Source organism: Ovis canadensis, chromosome 7 (genome assembly GCF_042477335.2).
Source record: "Ovis canadensis isolate MfBH-ARS-UI-01 breed Bighorn chromosome 7, ARS-UI_OviCan_v2, whole genome shotgun sequence".
Lineage (NCBI taxonomy): Eukaryota > Metazoa > Chordata > Mammalia > Artiodactyla > Bovidae > Ovis > Ovis canadensis.
In genome coordinates, this window is record NC_091251.1 from 32,560,092 (window position 1) to 32,582,172 (window position 22,081).

Below are 22,081 nucleotides of genomic sequence, written 5' to 3' on the forward strand. Positions count from 1 at the left end.
CTGAACAGACTGATGCATCTGTCCTCTGCTAGATCCTCTAAGAACAGGCAGACCTCAGAAATACTGCAGGTTCAGTTCCAGACTACTGCAATAAAGCAAATATGGCAATAAGGTGAGTCACAACAATTTTTTGGTTCCCCAGTGCACATAAAAGTTATGTTGACACTATTGTCTATCAAGTGTACAATAGTATTATGTTTTTAAAAAATGTACGTACCTTAATCAAAAATACCTGGGTTTCCCTCATGGTCCAGTGGTTAGGAATCTGCCTTTCGATGCAAGGGACACCAGTTTGATCCCTGGTCAGGGAAGATCCTACATGCCATGGGGCAGCTAAGCCCGTGCACCACAACTACTGAGCTTCTGTGCTACAGTTGCTGAAGCCTATGTGCTTAGAGTCCGTGCTCTGCAATAAGAAAAACCACTGCAATGAGAAGCCCATGTAACACAACCAGAGAAAGCCGATGTGTAGCACTGAAGACCCAGCACAACCAAAAACAAAACAAGGAAATAAATAGAAATTTAAAAAAAAATACTTTATTGCTAACCATCATCTGGCCTTCCAAGTTGTAATCTTTTGCAATAGTAACTCAAAGATCACTGACCACATATCACCATCAAAAATATAATAATAGTGAAAATTTTTGAAATATTGTAAGAATTACCAAAATATGACCCTGAAGACACTAAGTGAGCAAATGCTGTTGGAAAAATGGTCCCAATGGATTTCCTCAATGTAGAGTTACCACAAACCTTCAGTTTGTAAAAAATATAATAAAGCAAAGGCTAAAATAGGTATGTCGGTATGAAACATTTTGCCCAGGAGAGATCTCATTTCAGTTCAATTCAGTCTGTATTGACCTCTTCTCTGTGCTCAGCCCATTTTCTTGGCCCTTGTCTTTAGGAAGTATCTAGTTTGTCTAAAGGGGAGAAGACACTGGCACCCCACTCCAGTACTCTTGCCTGGAAAATCCCATGGATGGAGGAGCCTGGTAGGCTGCAGTCCATGGGGTTGCAAAGAGTCGGACGGGACTGAGCGACTTCACTTTCACTTTTCACTTTCATGCATTGGAGAAGGAAATGGTAACTCACTCCAGTGTTCTTTTTTTTTTTTTTTTTAAAGTCCCATCAGTTTAATAATAATAAAAAACCCCAAAAATGGAAAACTGAGGGGGCAGGGAAGAGGCCCCTGGGCCAGGGGCACGGGGAGCCCTGCTCGTGGCACCAGGCCTGGCCGCAGGGCCCCCTGGTATTGCTGTTGCTACGAGGTCAGCGGGCAGCGATTGTCCTGTGGAGCCACCGTTCAGCTGGGTCGAGGACCCTTACTTCTTCTGGGGTGTGCTCAGCTTCTGCATGCCCCGGATCTTGTCCAGCAGGCCAGAGATGAAGGCCTCAGTGGGTTTGTAACAGTCAACCAGCAGCTCCTTGACCCTGGCAGCCCGGGTATCATCGCTCTCCATGTCCAGGAGTTCATCCACATCGATTTCCAGCTCTGGGATCTCCTTTTCCTGGCAGTCGTAGAGGCGAGTGAGCTGCTCCAGGATCCACTCCTCCAGATTGAGGCGCTTCCGTAGCTCCTTGCGGTCGTACTTGACCGTGACCTTCCCTTGGCGCCTCACTGGGCCCTCGTCGTCCGCGCCGCCCGGGCCCTCGCCTGCAGCCCCAGGGGGGCTCTGAAAGTAGACACGGGGCCCTGGGCCGCCACTCCCCGGTCCGGGGGCCGGGGCCGCCAACGCCGCGCCCCCCGCGGGGCCGCTGTCCGCCATGGCGGCCGCCTGGGCCACGTGCGCGCGTCGGGCCCCTCCCTGCGCCGCCGCCTCCCGGACGACCGCCGGCTGGCTCCGGGCCGCTGGCTCGGGTTAGCTCGTGAGCCTCCAGTGTTCTTGCCTAGAGAATCCCAGGGACAGAGGAGCCTGGTAGGCTGCAGTCTATGGGGTTGCACAGAGTAGGACACGACTTAGTCGGAAGTGACTTAGCAGCAGCAGCAGCAGCAGTAGTCTGTCTAAAGAGGCAACGGGCTCACACACACAGCAGTCTATAATAATAGCTGCTGAAGGTACTGTTGAGTTTTTCCATGCATTCTTCTTTATTTCTGATCACAACCTTGTCAAGTAAGTGTATCAGAAATGCTTTTGGCCATAAGCATTAGAAAACCCTTCCACTTACTCAGACAAGTAAGGAGTTTATTTTTTCCCACATGAATGGGTTTTCAAGTTAGGAAACTCAGCACTGTCTGACTGGTTAAAGTCATTATGAAGAACTAATTTTCTTCTGAAAAGTGAAAGTGTTAGTCATTCAGCTGTGTTGGACTCTTTAAGACCTCATGGACTGTAGCCTGCCAGGCTCCTCTGTCCATGAGATTTCCCAGGCAAGGATACTGGAGTGGGTAGCCATTTCCTCCCTCAGGGGTTCTTCCTGATGGATTGAACCTGGGTCTCCTGCGTAGCAGGCAGATTCTTTACTGTCTGAGCCACCAGGGAAGCTCAATTTTCTTCTATCTACCTGTTTTGCCACGATTAGTGTGTTTATCTTTCTTGAATAGAATAGAATGGATGCTGCCCCTCCAGACATCCCATCCATGTTACAGACAGAAAGAAAGGGGATTGAGTGATGCAAACTGTAACAGGTAAAAAGCAACAGCCTCCTCCTTGTCAGATATTGCCTTTTTTCGGAAGGGAAGGCCTCCCTGGGGTCTTCTGCCTGCATCTCATCAGCTAGAGCTATGTCATGCCATGGCCACCTCTATCTGAAAAAGAAACTAAAATGTAAGTAATTCACTGGCCAGTCTCTGCAGGAGAATAAGGCAGAAGATAATATGGTTGAAATGAATGCTGAATCAGGTGGCTGATTCAGGGTAGGTAGCTGCCAGGGCAGGTGTTGTCCAGATTTTCCAGATAAGGAAACTAAGGCTGAAAGAAGTCACATGATAAGCCTGAGTGAACTAAGAGAATGTGGACTACAGACAATATGTCAGTCTGTCCTGCAGAGAATTTGTGCATTGCACAGAGAGAGGTGAAGGAGTACCCTTCATCAGCCTCCTTGGTTCAATGTCCCTTGCGGTCACCCCCAGATCTTGGACAAGTAATGTGGACTTGTAGAATTCTTGAGGCCACTGCATATCTCTTGAGAAACTGACCTTTCAGATGGTGGTGTTGGAGCATTACCATGGGAGTGTATGCTACCAGCAGACCAAGGCCACATGCCAGTAAATTGTGTGGCGCCAGCAGGGAGCATCAGGGCTAACAGAATTGTGCTCATGGTCGAGTTGGTGTAGAGGTTGGTTACAGCATTTGGGATAACTTAAAAGAGAAATGGTGAAGAGGAAATGGCTTGAGGAGGTAGAGGTGGAAGAACAGTCTTTGTCCCTGCTGAACTGGCTTGGGCTTGGATGGATAGAGAGGCCTGAGGCGAACGGTAGTGCTGGAGAGGAGCCCTGAGACAGTCCTGAGGTCAGCAGCTATTGTGGATGGTCCACCACAAGACCTCAAGGAAGGTAACTATGAAGTTTTGAGCGATTTAAGGAAGGCCTAAATAAAGAGAGATATATGCCATAGTCACAGACTGGAAGCCAATGTTGTAAAACTAGAAATGCTCTCCCTAAACTGATCACTAGATTCAGTGCAATCCCAATTAAAATCACAAGATGCTTTTATGGAACATGGCAAGATGATTCTAAGATTTATGTGGAAATATAAAAAGGGAAGATTAACCAAGACATTCTTATAAAAGAACAAGATAAGGGAAATTGTTCGAGCAGATATCAAGATTTACTACGAAGTTACAGCAATTAAGACAGTATGATATTGGTGCCAAGATAGAGAAGTGAGCCAGTGGAGTAGAATAGAGAACTCAGGAATAGCTTTTGCATGTATAGATACTGAATATATGAGAAGAATAATATTGCAGATTACTGGGGAAAACATGAGGAAAGAGAGGTGATCATGTAGATAGGTATCCATGTGTATAAAAATCTGACTCTATTCCGATATCATCTATAAATTTCTTCTGGTGAATTGGAACACTAGGTAGATTGGAGTCCTAAAAATTAAACATAGAATAATAAAGTATTTAAAAGATAATATGGGAGAATACCTTCATGACCTTAAAGAAGGAAAAATTTTCATAAGAGATACAAAATATACCAATCATAAAAGAGAAAATTATTCTACATTAAAAACTTCTGTTTATCAAAAGCACTATTAAGAGGGTGAATAAACAAGACATAGAGTGGAGGGAGATATTTTCCATACTTATAACTGACATTATATAAAGAACACCTATAAATCAATAAGAAAAGAACCTAATTTTAAAATGGGGAAGTACTTGAACAGACATGTTGTAAAAAAGAAGTCAAAAGGGTGACTATACTTAAGGAAAGGAATTCAGTCTTATTAGTAATCAAAAAATACAAATTAAAGCCACAATGAGATTCTGTTACACATCCTTCATATGGGTTAAAAAAATTCTAAAGTCTGGTAGTATTAGGTATTGGCTAGGGTGGGGAACTCTCTTACACTGTTTTTAATTTTTTATTTATTTTCATAGTTGCTTTACAATGTTGTGTTAGTTTCTGCTATACAGTGAAGTGAATGAGCTATATGTATACATACGTCCCCTCCCTCTCGGATCACCTTCCCACCCTTCACCCACCCTACTCATCTAGGTCACCACAGAGCACCAAGCTGAGCTCCCTGAGCTATACAGCAGGTTCCCACTAGCTGTCTGTTTACACATGGTAGTGTGCATACACCAGTCCCAATCTCCCAATTCATCCCCCCTCACTGTGTCCAAAAGTGTGTTCTCTATGTCTCTATTCCTGCCCTGCAAGTAGGTTCATCTGTACCCTTTTTCTAGATTCCACATATGAGAGTATAATTCTGGTGCAACCACTTTGGAAAACTGGCATATTTGAATAACATTAAAGATTTGCTAACCCTGTGACTCAGAAGTTCCTGAATAAGAAAGTACATGAGCCAGAATGTTCGTAGCAGTATTGCTTTCAAAAGTATCAAACTGGAAACAACCCACATGTCCATCAACAGTAAAATGGATAAACTGTATTATATATTCAGTGCATACAATGGAATAGTATACAGCAACAAAATGAACCCAGCTATTGTACTCAACAACATAGATGAATCTCATGAACACAATTTGACCAAAAGCCAGAAACAAAGGAATAAACACTACATGATTTCATCCACATGACATTTAAAAACCAGCAAAACTAAACTACTTCAATCTAGGCTTGCATACTTAGGTAGGCTGTGATTATTGTCCATATCATGATAGTGTACCCCTCTTGGGGAAAAAGGGGGGATAATTAGAAAGGGACGTGTAAAGGTGCTCCAATGGTATTAGATATAGTTTCTCTTGACCTGTGTTGATTATCTGGGTGGTCACTGCACGAGAATGATTAAAATCTGCATTCATGTTTTATGCACTTCCCTGGGTATTACATTTCAGAATTATACTCAGAAAAGACTTTAAGAGACCTTCTGATTTAAGCCCATCCCCATTTTCTGACGAGGCAACTGAATCTGAAAGCTTTAAATGAGTCATCTAAGGCCATTAATCAGTAACCATCAGAACCAGGAATACCCTCTTGTCTCCAGGGTAAAGACTTTTCCATCTACTTTACATTTGTCTCAACTCAAACATCAGTAGTTCGATTCAGAAAGGGTTAGCCACACAGCTGAGAGAAGGGCATTTCTGGGTCACTTGGGTCATCACAAGGACAGGTAAAAAAGCCTCATTTTTCTCCTAGGGTCCTAGCCCCATGCTGATGGTCCAGGCAGTATTAAGCTGGGACTCCAGTATTAAGCTGGAAGCTTCACCCTGGAGTACTTAAGGATTCCGTTCAGTTCAGTCATTCAGTTGTGTCCAGCTCTTTGTGACCCCTCGGACTGCAGCACGCCAGGCTTCCCTATCCATCACCAACTCCCAGAGCTTGCTCAAACTCATCGCGTCTATGAAGCCATCCAACCATCTTATCTTCTGTTGTCCCCTTCTCCTCCTCCCTTCAGTCTTTTGCAAAAAGACCCATCAAGGTATTTTCCAATGAGTCAGTTCTTTGCATCAGGTGGCCAAAGTATTGGAGCTTCAGCTTCAGCATCAGTACTTCCAATGAATATTCAGGACTGATTTCCTTTAGAATTGACTGATTTTATCTCCTTGAAGTCCAAGGGACTCTCAAGAGTCTTCTCCAACATCACAGTTCAAAATCATCAATTCTTCAGTGCTCAGCTTTCTTTATGGTCCAACTCTCACATCCATGACTACTGGAAAAACCATAGCTTTGACTATGCAGTCCTTTGTCAGTAAAGTAATGTCTCTGCTTTTTAATATGCTGTCTAGGTTTGTCAGAACTTTTCTTCCAAGGAGCAAGTGCCTTTTAATTTCATGGCTGCAGTCACCATCCACAGTGATTTTGGAGCCCAAGAAAATAAAATCTGTCACGGTTTCCCCATCTATTTGCCATGAAGTGATGGGACTGAATGCCATAATCTTAGTTTTCTGAATGTTGAGTTTTAAGCCAATTTTTTTCACTCTCCTCTTTCACTTTCATCAAGAGGCTCTTTAGTTCCTCTTCGCTTTCTGCCATAAGGGTAGTGTCACCTGCATATCTGAGGTTATTTCTCCCTGCAATCTAGATTCCAGCTTGTGCTTCATCTAGTCTGGCATTTTTCATGATGTACTCGGCATATAAGTTAAATAAGCAAGGTGACAATATCAGCCTTGACATACTCCTTTCCAGATTTGGAACCAGTCCATTGTTCCATGTCTGGTTCTAACTGTTGCTTCTTGACCTGCATACAGATTTCTCAGGAGGCAGGTAAGGTGGTCTGGTATTCCCATCTCTTTAAGAATTTTTCACAGTTTGTTGTGATCCATGCAGTTTTATTTCCCTGCCCTGCTCCACATTCCCTGGATGACCCTTTTGGACCTGAGAGATCTGGCTGGTGTAATCAGCTCTTGTGAATTATATGTTTTATTACCTCTCAGTCAAGAGGAGAACAACCTAAGAGACATACAGTATAAGCTCTGAGAGAACAAGAACCATATTAGACTTGTCCAAAAGGCACTATATTCCCAGCGTCCAGCACAGGGGCTGGTACAAAGAAAGAGCTCCGGCAATACTGATGGGCCACTTGTCAAATGAGGGTTGGGTGGTCATTAATTGGATGGCCAGCCTAGGATAGCTGTTGAGCAAGAAGGAGCTGGGAGTGAAATGGGGAGCTGAATAAAGGTCCCATTCTTTACCTAAGGCAGTCCATGATCAGTATATGGGCTTTGCAAGTAAGCCACCAGTGCTTGGGTGAGGGAGAGATTAATGTAGGTTATCTGGTTGAAGAAATCACATTGGAACTGTCTTGAAAGATAAATAGAAATTGATAATTGGCAAAAGAGAGTGGAAGATATTATAGCATGGGCAATGGCAGTGATGTGGGGAAACTCTAGCCAATTTTGGAGACAATGATTGGTTTGCCCTTAGCCAATCATTAAGGTTGGAGGGTATCAATTCAGTCAGTGTGTCTCTCTGCCCTTTCTGACTTGGCATTCAGGAGAGCTTTGCCCCATGGCTCTCCCACACCACACCTCGCTTGTGCAGGGCGAGGTCATGCTTCCTCTATAGGGTCCAGCCCAGCCCTTGTTGATTCCCATATTCTCTGTACCTGGAACAATGGCTGCCCCCATTCTCAGGGCTGGTCCTTGACGCTCAATAACTAGTTCAGTGGCTTTGCTGAATCTGCCTTTAATCATCAAGTTCTCTGTCAGCAGTGTTTTTCCCTGTGACCGTATGAATTCCAGATGACAGTTCTCCCAGATGTCCTGGATTGTGTTTTTAACAAGTTGAAGTACACAGTTCCATCCTGGCTGTCTCTAAGGCCCCAATCCTTCTGCATTTGGTCCCCTGGCCCCCCATATTTTCAGCAACCAACATAATTAATGTACTGTCTAATTTGTTTCCCCAGAACTGTGATTATGCTCAAGGTATCTCAAAGCTTTTTACAGTAATTACTGGGAAAAGGCTCGGAGAGTGTGGACTGTACATGCGGAGTGAGCTGTCATCTGGCCCTTGGACACTTAGATATTAAAAATCTCTCCAACTGTGTCTGCCTTCATTTGCATTTCCAAATTTTTAGGCTAGAGGGCCTTTCAGTTGATTGAATAATGGGTTAATGGCATCCTCGCTCTAATTAAATCGAGATTGTCTCTTTGTGAAAGTGCACACTTGATACTCTCTATCTGGATCATTCTAATTGCATTCTGAGAGGGTGCCATGGGGGCTCTGAAGAAGTGACTGTCCTGTGTGAGGGTAGAAACTCTAAGAGGGAGAGGAGCAGGTCCAGGAACACTTAGAGGCTCTCTGCTGCTGCTGCTGCTAAGTTGCTTCAGTCATGTCCAACTCTGTGCGACCCCATAGACGGCAGCCCACCAGGCTCCCCCGTCCCTGGGATTCTCCAGGCAAGAACACTGGAGTGGGTCACCATTTACTTCTCCAATGCATGAGAGTGAAAAGTGAAAGTGAAGTCGCTCAGCCGTGTCCGATTCTTCACGACCCCATGGACTGCAGCCCACCAGGCTCCTCTGTCCATGGGATTTTCCAGGCAAGAGTACTGGAGCGGGGTGCCATTGCCTTCTCCAGAGGCTCTCTAGTACTGTGTATTCAGTGTTGCTATAAGACTTGGGAGAGCAGGGACATGCCCTTTCATGTTGAATCCCATACATTCTGTACCTTGAACAATGACTGCCACTGTTTCCAATGCTGGTTCTTGATGCTCGATAACTAGTTCTTTTTTCAATTTTTACTTATTTTTAATTTTTTGGTTATGCTGCATGGCATGCTGGATCTTAGTTCCCCAGCCAGGGATTGAACCTATGTCCCCTGCAGTGGAAGCATGGAGTTCCAACCATTGGACTGCCAGGAAAGTCCCATTGATAACTAGTTCTTAAATGAATGAAAGAACAATTTGCAGCTGTGTTGTCATATTAACAATCCAGTGGGGTAGTCTGGATAGTCACTTGGATATAGTTTAAATCCCATATTTCAAGACATGATTTTCAGATCCAGAGCATGAGAAGGTTCTGGACATAGGAAAAACTAGGTTTGAACAGTTTCTATATCTCTCCAAATATTGAATATATGAATATGGTCCCAAAATGAGCATTCTGTTATAACGGGGGAGGCAATCTCCTCAACAAACTCTTGCCTTGCTATTAGCCATCTCAATTCTATGCTAGTTATTCCATATGTCAAAATCTTTTATGTGAAATCCTCTCCTGATACCAGTTCTAGCTATCTGAAAACATATTGTTCCCTCTAGCCGTTCGTCTGTATACTTAACTCTAATCTGTTTTTTTCCTTTAACCCTAATAATCTTTGACTGCAGAGAAAGACTCTGCTGTGGTGGGAAAAGTATTCTGGGTATGTCCACTACAAACACTTTGACAAAAAATATAACAACCAATATTATTTTTTAATGTGTGGTCTAGCTTACAAGAGAGAAAAGTGAATCTTTCATTAGCCATCAGGGGAATTCAAACTAAAACCACAACAAGATACCATTTCACACCGGCAAGGATGACTATTGAAAAAACAAATACAAAATAACAAGTGTTGGTGGGATATAGAGAAATTGGAACCATTTTACATAACTGGTGAGAGTGTAAAATGGTGCAGCCACTGTCGGAAAGTTTGGCAGTTTCCCCAAAAGTCAAACATAGCATTATTATATTACCCAGGAATTCCACCCAAGAGGATTAGAAAGCATGTGTTCAAACAAAACCTTATGCACAGATGTTCATTACAGTATTATGCATAATAGTCAAAAAGCAGAAAACACCTAAATGTCCATCAACTCAAACGGATAAACAAAGGAGAGTCATGCAATGAAATGTTAGTACACTTTATCTCAGGTTGCTTTTTCCCTCAACAAAAGTTGATGACCAGATGTACCGCATAGAGTTCTGTCTATTAGGAGGTTTATGGCCTTGAGTGGAGCCATAATGGGTCAGCAGTACATCTTTGGCTCATAGCAACAAATCATTCATGAATGAGAATCAGGTTTAAAAAATTTTTTTATATTAGCTGGTCATTTAGAGCTCCCCATGAGGTCTTAGGTCTGAGCTGAGGGAGAGGTATTAGTACCACAGAAGGAGGTGACGTGGGGATTTGGAACACCTGATAGTGTAAATTATTTGAGCTCTCCAGTTTTGTTTGAACTCAGTTCTCTCCTACGATTGATTACTGCTGTGCCCCTCAAGCTTGTGACTCAGTGGAAGTGACGGGATCCAACCTTCATAAGTTACATCGTCATCTGGTGCCCCATGGTCGTATACTCCGCTTCTGCCAGGGCTCAGTGGCATGCCAGGAGCTGTTGCTTGAATGATGAACATCTCTCTGCTGCAGACAGCATAGCTTTGAGTAGTCCAGAACCTCAAGAATTCGTCCTGCTACTGTCTCCCAATAGAACTTGCCAGAGATTCCATGCAGCACCTTTATCTGCCAGAGATACTTCTAGCCCCATTGACCTCTGTGGGTTATATGAGCCCAGAGCCTTTTGTGACAGCCTGGACCTACTGAAGCACCCTGTCTGACTCTAGGCTCCACTCAAAACCCAGTTTTCTGATTCATCTGATAAATGGGACTGAATAATATTCCCAACCGTGATATGTGTTATCTCTAAAATCTAAAGAGACCTACCAAGGCCCCTTTTCAATGCTGGGGGTATAAGGTGCAATAGTCTCTCTTTTATTTTGGAGGGGGGCATTCCAGCACACCCCAGACTATTGGACCCCCAAATACTTCACAGTGTGTTAGGACCCCTGAATGTTTATAGGATTTATCTCCTACCTTCTGGCATTCCAGTGCCTTACTAAGGCTTCTAGAATACTTATCATTCCCACTTACCAGCTCTAAGTAATATGATTTCATCAATAGAGCGGACCAATCACCGTGAGGTTCTGTGGAATGTGGAGATTATCAAGGTGCCTCTGGACTACACTGAGACAGACGTGGGAGAAGTAATCTAGCTCTAGGGCAAGACTATGAATGTGTTCTTCTCTCTGTTGGAGGTTAATGCAAACTGCTGTTGATTTGCTTTTCTGATGGAGATTAAAAATAACACCTTCACCATTTCAGTAGTTGCCTATCAAGTACCACAGGTTGTACTGATCTTCTCAGTAAAGATACTATAGCTGGCATAACAGCTGGGATTGGGATTATAATTTGTTTAGATTTATGGTAAAAGCAATGAACCATCTTTGCCCTGATTCATTTGATTCAACCCCACCTATAATTGTTAGAAAAAAGAGACTATTTCATGCAAAGTTGTATTTTTAATTTTTAGTGAAACCTACATATTCTTTTCCCATCCCGATGGCACCAGTTTGCATTCTCACCAACAGGGCACAATGGTTTCCTTTTCTCCACATCAAAAAATTTAAAATAGAACTACAGTGTAATCCAGCAATTCCACTTCTGGGCATATTTCTGAAGGAAACAAAATCACTATCCTCGGGAGGTATCAGCACACCATGTTTATTGCAGCAGTGTAGCCAAGACAGGGAGACAACCTGTGTCCATCAACGGGTGAATGAATTAAGGATATATATATATATATATATATATATATATATTTCACAATCTGTACATAGATCAAACCATTGTGATGTACACTTTAAGCTTACTTGTTGGGAGAAGGCAAGGGTAGGATGATTTGAGAGAATAGCATTGACATGCACATTACCTCCGGAGAAGGCGATGGCACCCCACTCCAGTACTCTTGCCTGGAAAATCCCATGGACAGAGGAGCCTGGTAGGCTGCGGTCCATGGGGTCGTGAAGAGTCGGACACAACTGAGCGACTTCCCTTTCCGTTTCAGGGTGGCACTAATCTCTGCTCTTCCGTGCTGGATGCAGTATTATTTCTGATTTACTATCATGCCCAGGGGGCAATGGTTTAAACCTTCCTTATTATAATGACTCTTGCCCCACAGGCCAGGGAACAAGATGCTAAGCATATCCATCTCAATTATGCAATCAGATACTGAGAAAATGGACTTGGGCCAGGACTCCATGTGATGCCTGGCCTCCACATACCCCATCCCTAGGCATGGGGACCATAATGGCATTTTTGGGGTCCCCATGATAGCAGTGTCAACTGAAACCCTATGTCCAGCAGCCTTCAAATATCTGGGTCTTCTCACTGCACTCAGTGTGCAATTACACTAGTGACTGTAGGTCCCTTTGGAGGAAGGATTGGGAGAGTATCTGCCACATACTCTTGCTGCAGCATTGCAGGGTTCTTCTTCAACACAGCTCAGCCCCTTCGATCATGTGCTCTAAAATCTGGCTCAGGTTTGGAAAATAGGTGAGAAATCATGACTTTTTTTTCATTGCAATCAACCTGCTGCTCACCCTCTACTGATTTATTTTGATCACAGTAGTTAAGCCACATCTTCATTGGCTGTCCACTTCTTGCCCTTAAAAACATCATTGTCTATTAGCCACTGCCCTGATCCCCATGGATCAAGGCCCTTGATTTCCAACTGACTTTGATGTTCATTATGGTAATTACACCCACATTGTCTCTGAAGTTAAGTGTTGCCTCCTGACCTCCCGATTCCAGAATTCTATCATCTCATCGACACTAGGGATGCCAGTTCTGCAGCAGCATCTCTTACCATCAACCCTGGCCTGTAGAAGACCAACAGCACTGAGCCCTCTCCCTAGCATATTCCACATTGCCTTAATGAAGGAAGTGTGTTCTGGGCCTTCCCAGGGAACACAGTCAACAGGAGAGCTCTCTGGCATTACATAAGTCATTCAAATGCTTACCTCTTTGAGGGTTTTGACCTCCTCCTTAACACTCTGCCAAGGCATCTCCACCTTATTTCCTGTAGACCACCATTGATTCCAAGCTTCAAGGAGCCATTCCAGCAGCTTATTAGTGCCAGCTCCAGGCATCCTTGCCATGATATCAAAGACAAAGTAATGGAAATGTCAGGGCCTCCCAGGTAGCACTAGTGGTAAAGAACCCACATGCCAATGCAGGAGACATAGAAGACATAGATGGGTTTGATACCTGGATCAGGAAGATCCCCTGGAGGAGGGCATGGTAACCCACTCCAGTATTCTTGCCTGGAGAATCCCATGGACAGAGGAGCCCGGCAGGCTACAGTCCACAGGGTCGCACAGAGCCAGACACAGCTGAAGCAAATTAGCACAGCATGGCACAATGGAAGTGTCTCCATATCATTAAACCTTCTATTACCAGCCTTATATCAAAGCTTTCTGTCCAGTAATCTTGAGATCCATCTCCATATATATATTTGTCATAGATTTGTCATGATCTGAGGCTCTTTGGGGGAATAATCTCTTTTATTACACAAAAAAGACAATATTTACCCCCTAAAGCCATGCTGAAATCCAACCCCAGTTATCAGTCTAGGGCTGGCAATGGAAAGCTACTCTCCTAGAAGTGTGGGGCACCTCTGCTGGTCCAGAGGATTCCAGGTTCTCAAAGGCATCTATCCAAATATGCCTATCCTATGTGTCAAGATCCTGATTTTATCTTACCAAGACCCTGATTTTAGCATAGATTTGTTAGGGCTATGAATTCATCTTCCTTCACAATCAGATCTTGGTCTGATTTTTAGCACAATCTGTCCTCTAGCTAAAGGTAATGAGAATCACTTTAAATATTGCCATGCAGGTTTGATGGACTTCGCAATGTGTCTTGATTTGATAGTAGGCTGTCATGAGCTTGTTATTTATGTTCCTTCTAGATTTCTATGGCAGTTAACCAACCACCTCTGCTTTTAGTTGCAAGAAATGGGAAACCCAAATTGAACTGGCTTGAAAAATAAAGGGGATCTATGGGTTCATATAGCTGAAAAGGACAGAGGTGAGTGGAGCTTCAGGGCTTATTTGGTTCAGGGGTTCATTGATGCTATTCCCCTTCAGAGTCTGGTTTCCTTCCCTCTTTCTGTTCTGCCTTCCAAGGCTCCAGCTTTATCCCAAGGCTGGCTCCCTTCATGGTGCCAAAGTGGCTGCAGAAGTTCCAGGCTTTGCATCTGCTTACCATAATGTGGTATTGGAGAAGACTCTTGAGAGTCCCTTGGACTGCAAGGAGATCCAACCAGTCCATCCTAAAGGAGATCAGTCCTGGGTGTTCATTGGAAGGACTGATGATGAAGCTGAAATTCCAATACTTTGGCCACCTGATGCAAAGAGCTGACTCATTGGAAGAGACCCTAATGCTGGGAAAGATTGAGGGCAGGAGGAGAAGGGGACAACAGAGAATGAGATGGTTGGATGGCATCACTGACTTGATGGACATGGGTTTGGGTGAACTCCAGGAATTGGTGATGGACAGGGAGGCCTGGCATGCTGCGGTTCATGGGGTCTCAAAGAGCTGGACACGACTGAGCGACTGAACTGAACTGAACTGAACCATAATGTCCCCGGGAGAAGATCCCTCTGCAGGTAGCACTTTCAAAACAAGAGGAAGTTTCTTTCTCATATGGCCCAGACAGTTGACACTTGAGTCTCATTGGTCATATTGTGTCATATCTCCATTTCTGAGTCATTATCCTGATTATCCCCAAATAATCAGGACCCACCCAAAGGAGATGGGCTACCGTCAGGAGGGGGAGATGTCTGGAAAAAAAATCTTGGGTGTTGCTAGAGTGGCTGGCTAGGCAGCTAACAGATAAAGATAGTTAAGTGCATTTTTTACAAAGAAGTTGTATTTCTTTGGGAACTGAAGAAAACATAAATGTATAAATGCTTTTGATATTCGTAATAATACTGTTCTAGATGCAACAAAAAATATCAAACTCCTTTTACTAGCCTTCTTCATAGTAATATATAGAATGAGGCCAGCATTCTAAAGTCAGACTTCACTTAATAATACAATTAGGGGTGATATTCAAAATATTTAATGAACAGCATGGCACAATTATAAATCAGTCTGAGTGGTCACCCAATCAATCAGGGGATCATTGGCTCTTAACACTGCATCAGTGACCTCAGCAACAAATATAGTCATTATCACTTAGCAGTCACTGTCAGCATAGAGTACCACATCCAACCATCTGGTCTACCTTCAGTCACCAGTACTGGGCACCCCATCATAGCCCAGGGATCCTTACTGACACCGAGCCTTTCACCAAACTTGGATAGAGGATTCCCACAGCCAGATGCACACTTCAAGAGAGATCAGGACTGTTATTGTCAAACAGGAAGGGAAGTATGAGCTAAAGAGAATGAAAATAAAACTCAGCAGAAGCCTTCCTGGCCTCTGTTGCATTTAGTGAAGAAAGACAGCATCACAGTCAAGAAAAGCCAGTGTCAAAATGAACCTGATCATTTGCAGCAATGTCATCTTGGGTAAGCTACTCTGCCTTGCCAAGCTTCAGTGTTCACATCTATAAGTAATGCAAGAATTGCCTTGAAAATTGTTATGAACATTTCAGTTCAGTTCAGTCACTCAGTCGTGTCCAACCCTTTGCAACCTCATGGACTGCAGCCTGCCAGGCTTCCCTGTCCATCACCAACTCCCAGAGCTTGCTCAAACTCATGTCCATCGAGTTGGTGATGGTCTAATGAGCATTTAGAGGTAATGTAAATAAAAATGATCCCCTGGAGAAGGAAATGGCAATCCACTCCAGTATTCTTTCTGGGGAAATCCCATGGACAGAGGAGCCTGTCAGACATGACTTAGCAACTAAACGCACATGCACAAATAAAGTGTTTAGCTAAGTGCTAGACATTTTAGTTAATCACTGAGTTAAACGAACATGAGTATCTGTTTTACCATCTCAAAGAGACTGGTTGGAAAACTTCAGAAAACTCAGTGATTAATTGTAGGATTAGTCCTCTGATTTCTAAAGTAAAGGAAACTCAGGCACAGACCTCTCCATCATTTCACCCCCATTTTGGGCTTGAACCATCCACTCATCCACGCTGCCCTGTCTCTATAAATATAATGGGCTGACAGCCACTAGTGCTGGAAACAACTCTTCCTGAACTGGAATTTCTGACAGCTAACTTCCACAAGCTGTTCATGAGTTATTTCAAGGGACATTTTGCTGTCAATCACTTACCCCTGAAGTGGACTGCACAGCCTGCTCTGCACCCAGGATCATAAGAGGGGCGGGAGCAACATTTGTTTCTTGGAAATGAGAACACTAGTTCATGACCCATAAAAGGAAGTTGAGAAAGGACTGTGATGCTAAACAAGAAAAGGAAACTATTCTTATCAAGAACTCCATATATGTGAAGCATTATGTTACCTTGCAGGATCCTCGTAAGTATCCTGGGAAGCACGCAATAGATTCCTATCTTACACGTCTGGAAACTGAGGCTCAAAAATGATAATTTGCCCCATCTGGTAAAGGGAGGTGATAAGTTCCAAGTCTGGGACTTTTGGGATACAAAGTTCTTCCAGTATTTCTCAGAGGTTTGCTATGGGTACGATTTTGTTTTGCACATTGTTTAGCAACTCTGTTCCCTGAGCATTAAGGTCACCAGCATGACCAGGTCATTGTAACAATTAAAATTGCCTCCACACATTTTCAAACCTCCCATTGTGGAGGGGTGGGATGCCCCAGGCTGAGAACCACGCAGATAGACAGATTTATGGCGAATTTATCTGTAATAGAACAGCATCAGATTTCAGAATGGGATCCTGCCAGAGAGTCAGAAGAGGGAGGAGAGTTGTAGACTCCCACACCTCGTGTGGAAATACATTTGTGAATCTGAGTGTGTGTCTTCCTACCTGGAGCCAGTAATGCTCCTCTAGGCATAGTGTGTGCATGCAAACCAATGTGCACATGTGTGAAGCACGCCCTTGACTACAGAGTGTGAAGTCCTAGCCTCCCGGGCCCCCTACTCTCTTCCTCCACATTCAGTCAGTCTCTTCTGTCCTACTGAATCCCCCTCCTAAATACATTGCATACACATTCCTGCTACCCTGCTCTTCATCAAGCCTGTTCATCTCTCATCTGGAACATTGCAATGGCCTTCCCTCTAGTTGTAGATACCACCTGTTCACTCTTCATACTGCTGCCAGCTTGATCTTTCTAAAAGGCAAATCAAAAGACCACATCACACTCTAACTCAAAATTCCTCAGTCACTGCCACTGCCTTTGCAGTTTTAGAAGCAGACCCTGTATCTAAATGAAATCTTCAAACAGAAATGCAATATATAGAACAGATAAATGCAGCACTGCTCTGTTGAATTATGTAGACCCCTTAGCAAGGCATACAAGGTCTTTCATGATCTGTCCCCTGCTTACCTCTACAGCTGCTGCTGTTGCTAAGTTGCTTCAGTCGTGTCCGACTCTGTGCGACCCCATAGATGGCAGCCCACCAGGCTCCCCCGTCCCTTGGATTCTCCAGGCAAGAACACTGGAGTGGGTTGCCATTTCCTTCCCCAATGCATGAAAGTGAAAAGTGAAAGTGAAGTCGCTCAGTCGTGTCCAACCCTCAGCAACCCCATGGCCTGCAGCCTACCAGGCTCCTCCGTCCATGGGATTTTCCAGGCAAGAGTACTGGAGTGGGGTGCCATTGCCTTCTCCACCAACATCTCTTAATTCTCTAGAATGGGTGTGGTTTGGTGGCTAAGTCAAACCACCTACATTCAAATTCTTTGCCGCTTAATAGCTGTGCATTGTGTATTGTTTTACATCTCTGTCCTTGCATTTCCTTACTGGTAAATGGGCTAATAGCACTTCATGGAGCTCTTTTAAGAATTAGAAGAGTTTATATTTGTGAAGCCCTTAAAACAATCCTGGCACATAGTGAACACTCAGTAACCGTGAGCTCTTATGACTTTCTTCTTTTAATTAAAAAAAAAATTCATTCATTTATTTGGTGCATTGGGTCTTATTTGCTGGCATTCAGGACGTTTTAGTTGTGGCACGTGGGGGATCTTTAGTTGCAGCATGAAGACTCTTAGTTGTGGCATGTGGGACCTAGTTCCCTGACCATGGAGTAAACGCAGGGCTTCTGCATTGGAGCGTGGAGCCTTAGATACTGGCCCACCAGGGAAGTCCCTGACCTTTCTTATATCTTACCCGGAGCTGCCCTAGATTCCAAATTCCCTGGTGGCTCAGACAGTTAAGAACCTTCCTGCCATGGGGAGACCAAGGTTTGATCCCTGGATCAAATGACTACCCACTCCAGTATTCTTGCCTGGAGAATTCTTTGGACAGAGGACCCTGGTGGGCTATAGTCCATGGGGTCCCAAACAGTTGGACACGACTGAATGACACTCTCATTTTTCACAAGTTCCCTAAAATGTCTTGCTACCCACCCTATTACTATATGAGTGTGAGCAGTTGTGTGGGGCTTGACTATAAGACCTAGAGTCATGAGGCTACTCGTGGACCGATCTAGCATCAAAAAGCTCTCTAGGACTTGAGGGTACTCCAGGCACCAGAGGCGTTAGTCAGGTGCCCTCTTCTCTCTGAGCACAGGCTTCTACTCTGACTGGACAGCCCACTCTGTATTCTCTAAATTCTTAAGGACTTCAGTCTGATTGACTAAATTCAGTTTCCGGTGCCTGCTAATTGTGCAAAGCCCTTTGTGCCCAGTTACTGCATTAGACATTATCTACTTGTCTGGAGGTCATCTCTTGTGCAATCAGTGGCCACAGTACTTCAGAGAATGGCTTTGCTTTTCTTCTCTGAGTCAGCTCTATGGATGAGGCGGTACAGCTGGAAGGGAGGTTGTGATCAGGCTTCTTGCATTATATCCTACAACCTCCACGGAATGGACACCTTCTCACCTTTCTGCCTGGCAAACTTTCCATTCACCTATCAAGTTTGAACCCAAGGACCACATATTTCTTGGGCCCCTCTTCTCTGATCCTCCCAGACAGAATTGGGTGCTGTTTTTATACATGCTGGACCTGGGTACAACTCTCCATTGGAGGATCTGTCTTATCAACCTCTGTACTCCTGTCTGCCCTTTTTTCCCTCAGATACAATTCATATGCAACATTGTATTAGTTTTAGGTATACACGACCATCTTTTCACAAGAATTCCTCTTGTGTCTCTACCACCTGGCACACAGTAGGTGCCTAACTAAAAACTTTATTAGTGAATGAAAGAAATTTAGGTATTTATGCAAAAGAAGGTAAATTTCAGCCCATGTTTGCTCCATTTGTTCGTGTGTTGTTGTTCACGTGCCAACTTCTCCAGGAGCATGTCTTTGATCTCTTACCTTCCTGGACCTGAAAACACTCCTCTGTGCTCTGTGCTAAGTTTGTGTGGTACCTTGTAGTTGGTTTGTTTGTTTGTTTTTTCACATTTATCACCTAGGATGGAGACTTATTTCCTTATATTTGTCTTTTTGCCTAGAAAGGAGCTCACTGAGGGCAAGAAGTGGGACATATTCATCTCTATAGCTCCTGTGTACCCAAGATACACAGGAGTATTTTGTGTACCCAAGATAATTCTTGAAATAGAGCAGGTGATCAATACATGTGTTTTGAATGAATGAATATAAGCTTCAAAGCTATTCCAAAATAGCAGAAAATTCCCAACCCATTAGCTTAGTCTTTACAATGTGATCGTCTTGCTGCAGACCTCCTTTTTTCATTGTGTTTAGTTCAGAGTAAAACTACTTATTTTCTTTTCTCATAGTTTTCACAATGTCCCAGAACATATTTCAACTGATTAGAGGGGGTGAGGGGATGGAAAAATATTTGTTAATGTTCTACTGTAAATAACTGAGACCCACTGTAAACCTCTTCAAAGTGGTGGTTGTATGACTGCTTTGCCTATACAAGGTCACAGCACTCACAATTGAATGATACGTGGAATTCCTCTACTATTCCTAGTTTCTTCCTGCTTCCTCCCTCCTCTGCAAACTCTCTGCCATTTCTAGTCTGACACATGTGCATTTTGCAAAATGCCAAGATGTTTTTGCAAAAAAAATCTTCTTCTCAATGCTTATTAGCTCAAAAACACTGATTCCTCACACCATGCATGAAAATAAATTTCAGATGTATTAGACCTAAATGTGAAGCCAAACTGCAAAACTGTGAGAAGGGAAAATAAGTAAATATCATTATGAGCTTCTAAGAAAAAAAAGGATTTCTTAAATAAGGCACAAAAATTATGGACAATAAAGGAAAAAATTGATTTGAATCCATTAAAAATAAAAACTAATTATCATAGACAAAGTTAGAACACAACTAAAACACCAGTAAAAAAATATTCACAACATATTTAACAGACAAAGGAAGAGTATCTAGAATATATGAAGAACTGCTGTAAATTAATAACAAAAAGACACACTCAGTATAAAATGGACAAAGGAGCTGAACGAGGAATTCACATAAGAAGAAAACAAAATGGGCAGTGAGCTTATGAAGAGCTGCTTAATCTCACCAGTGATCAAGGAAATGGATATCTAAACAATAATGACTATTTGCAAAAATTGAAATCAGACGACATCAATATTGAAGAAGATGTGGGGAAATGTGAATTTTCAACAGTATGGACAATGGTTTAAATTAGTACACCACATGAGAAAATAACTTGACAGTTGCTAATAAAATTGGAAATGCACACATGTGATTGAGCAATAATATTTTCAGGTTTACACCCTAGAGAATAAATTACACATGGTTACATGGAAACACGTAGAAGAATAAAGGTGTTTTTTTTTTTTTGTAATCATAATAAATTTGGGAACCTTTGATGTAACAGTGTAGCTGTCTGTGAAAGTCGCTCAGTTGTGTCTGACTTTTTGTGATCCCATAGTCCATGGAATTCTCCAGACCAGAATACTGGAGTGGGTAGCCATTCCCTTCTCCAGGGGAATCTTCCTAACTCAGGGGTCAAATCTGGGTCTCCAAACTGCAGGCAGATTCCTTACCCTCTGAGTCACCAGGGAAGCCCGTCATGCTGTAGATCCACCCACAAAGCAGAGACCAGGAAAATGTCTTGCTTGCAAGTTTTTAATTTGTTGATTCATTAATATAGAACTCAAAGCCAACAATACTATAACTCATGTCTGAAGGATGCTTATCTGTGCTTAGTCGCTCAGTTGTGTCTGACTCTTTGCAACCCAATGGACTGTAGCCCGCCAGGCTCCTATGTCCATGTAAGAATACTGGAGTGGGTTGCCATGCCCTTCTCCAGGGGATCTTCCCAATCCAGGTCTCCCGCATTGCAGGCAGGTTCTTTACTATCTAAGCCACCAAGGAAGCCCAAACACACTTTCTTCATAAGACACATCTCTACCTGAGCTCCAGAACACCAGCCAGCACTTCAGCGTTATGCTTGGGAGTCATTTCAAACAGTGAAATCACCAACAAAAAGCATATAAATGCACAGTAGGTAGACTACAAAAAGTACCCTAATTTATGATATGAGAGTTGAAACAAGAAGGCCGAGTGTTGCCTTGTTCCATCTTTGGTGGGACTACAAGGATCTGATGACTCAGAATTTCCCCCTCAATGTGTAAGTCTATAAAGGACCATAAAGGGGAGGCATATATTGATTGGGGGAGTCACAAGGAAAGTTTAATGAGTAGCCAAATTTGCAAATATAAAATCGTCAAATAAAGAGGATTGACTATATAGGTAACAGTGGCTTTTCATGAAGTGAAGACATTCATGTAACAAGCACCCAAGTTAAGAAATGAAACATTTCTAGCACCCCTTTGGGCTCTCTTTCAAGGATAACCACTCTCCTGACTTCTAACATCATAGATTAGTAGTTGGCAGTATGGTTTGTATTTTCTTTTACATTATGTCAGTGTAAGCATGCATTGTGTACTCTTGTGTCCAGCTTTTTTCAGTATTATATTATCTGTATTATTGAATAGGTTTCCCTGGTGGTTCAGCTGGTAAAGAATCCACCTGCAATGCAGGAGTAGGACTTCCCTGCACTGGTTCGATCCCTGGGTTGGGAAGATCCCCTGGAGATGGGAAAGGCTACTCACTCCAGTATTCTGGCCTGGAGAATTCCATGGACTGTATAGTCCATGGGGTGGCAAAGAGTTGAACACAACTGAGCAACTTTCACTTTCAATACAACTTTAATTGTTATA

At 43.2% G+C, this 22,081-nt stretch overlaps 1 protein-coding gene and 1 pseudogene across 1 annotated transcript in view; one reads left to right on the plus strand and one right to left on the minus strand.

Moving 5' to 3' along the window:
• The window catches only part of REC114 (REC114 meiotic recombination protein), a 183,998-nt gene that overhangs the window by 43,643 nt on the left and 118,274 nt on the right, over window positions 1–22,081 (plus strand). The window lies entirely within an intron of this gene.
• LOC138443365 (protein phosphatase 1 regulatory subunit 14B pseudogene) lies at window positions 1,124–1,781 on the minus strand (annotated as a pseudogene).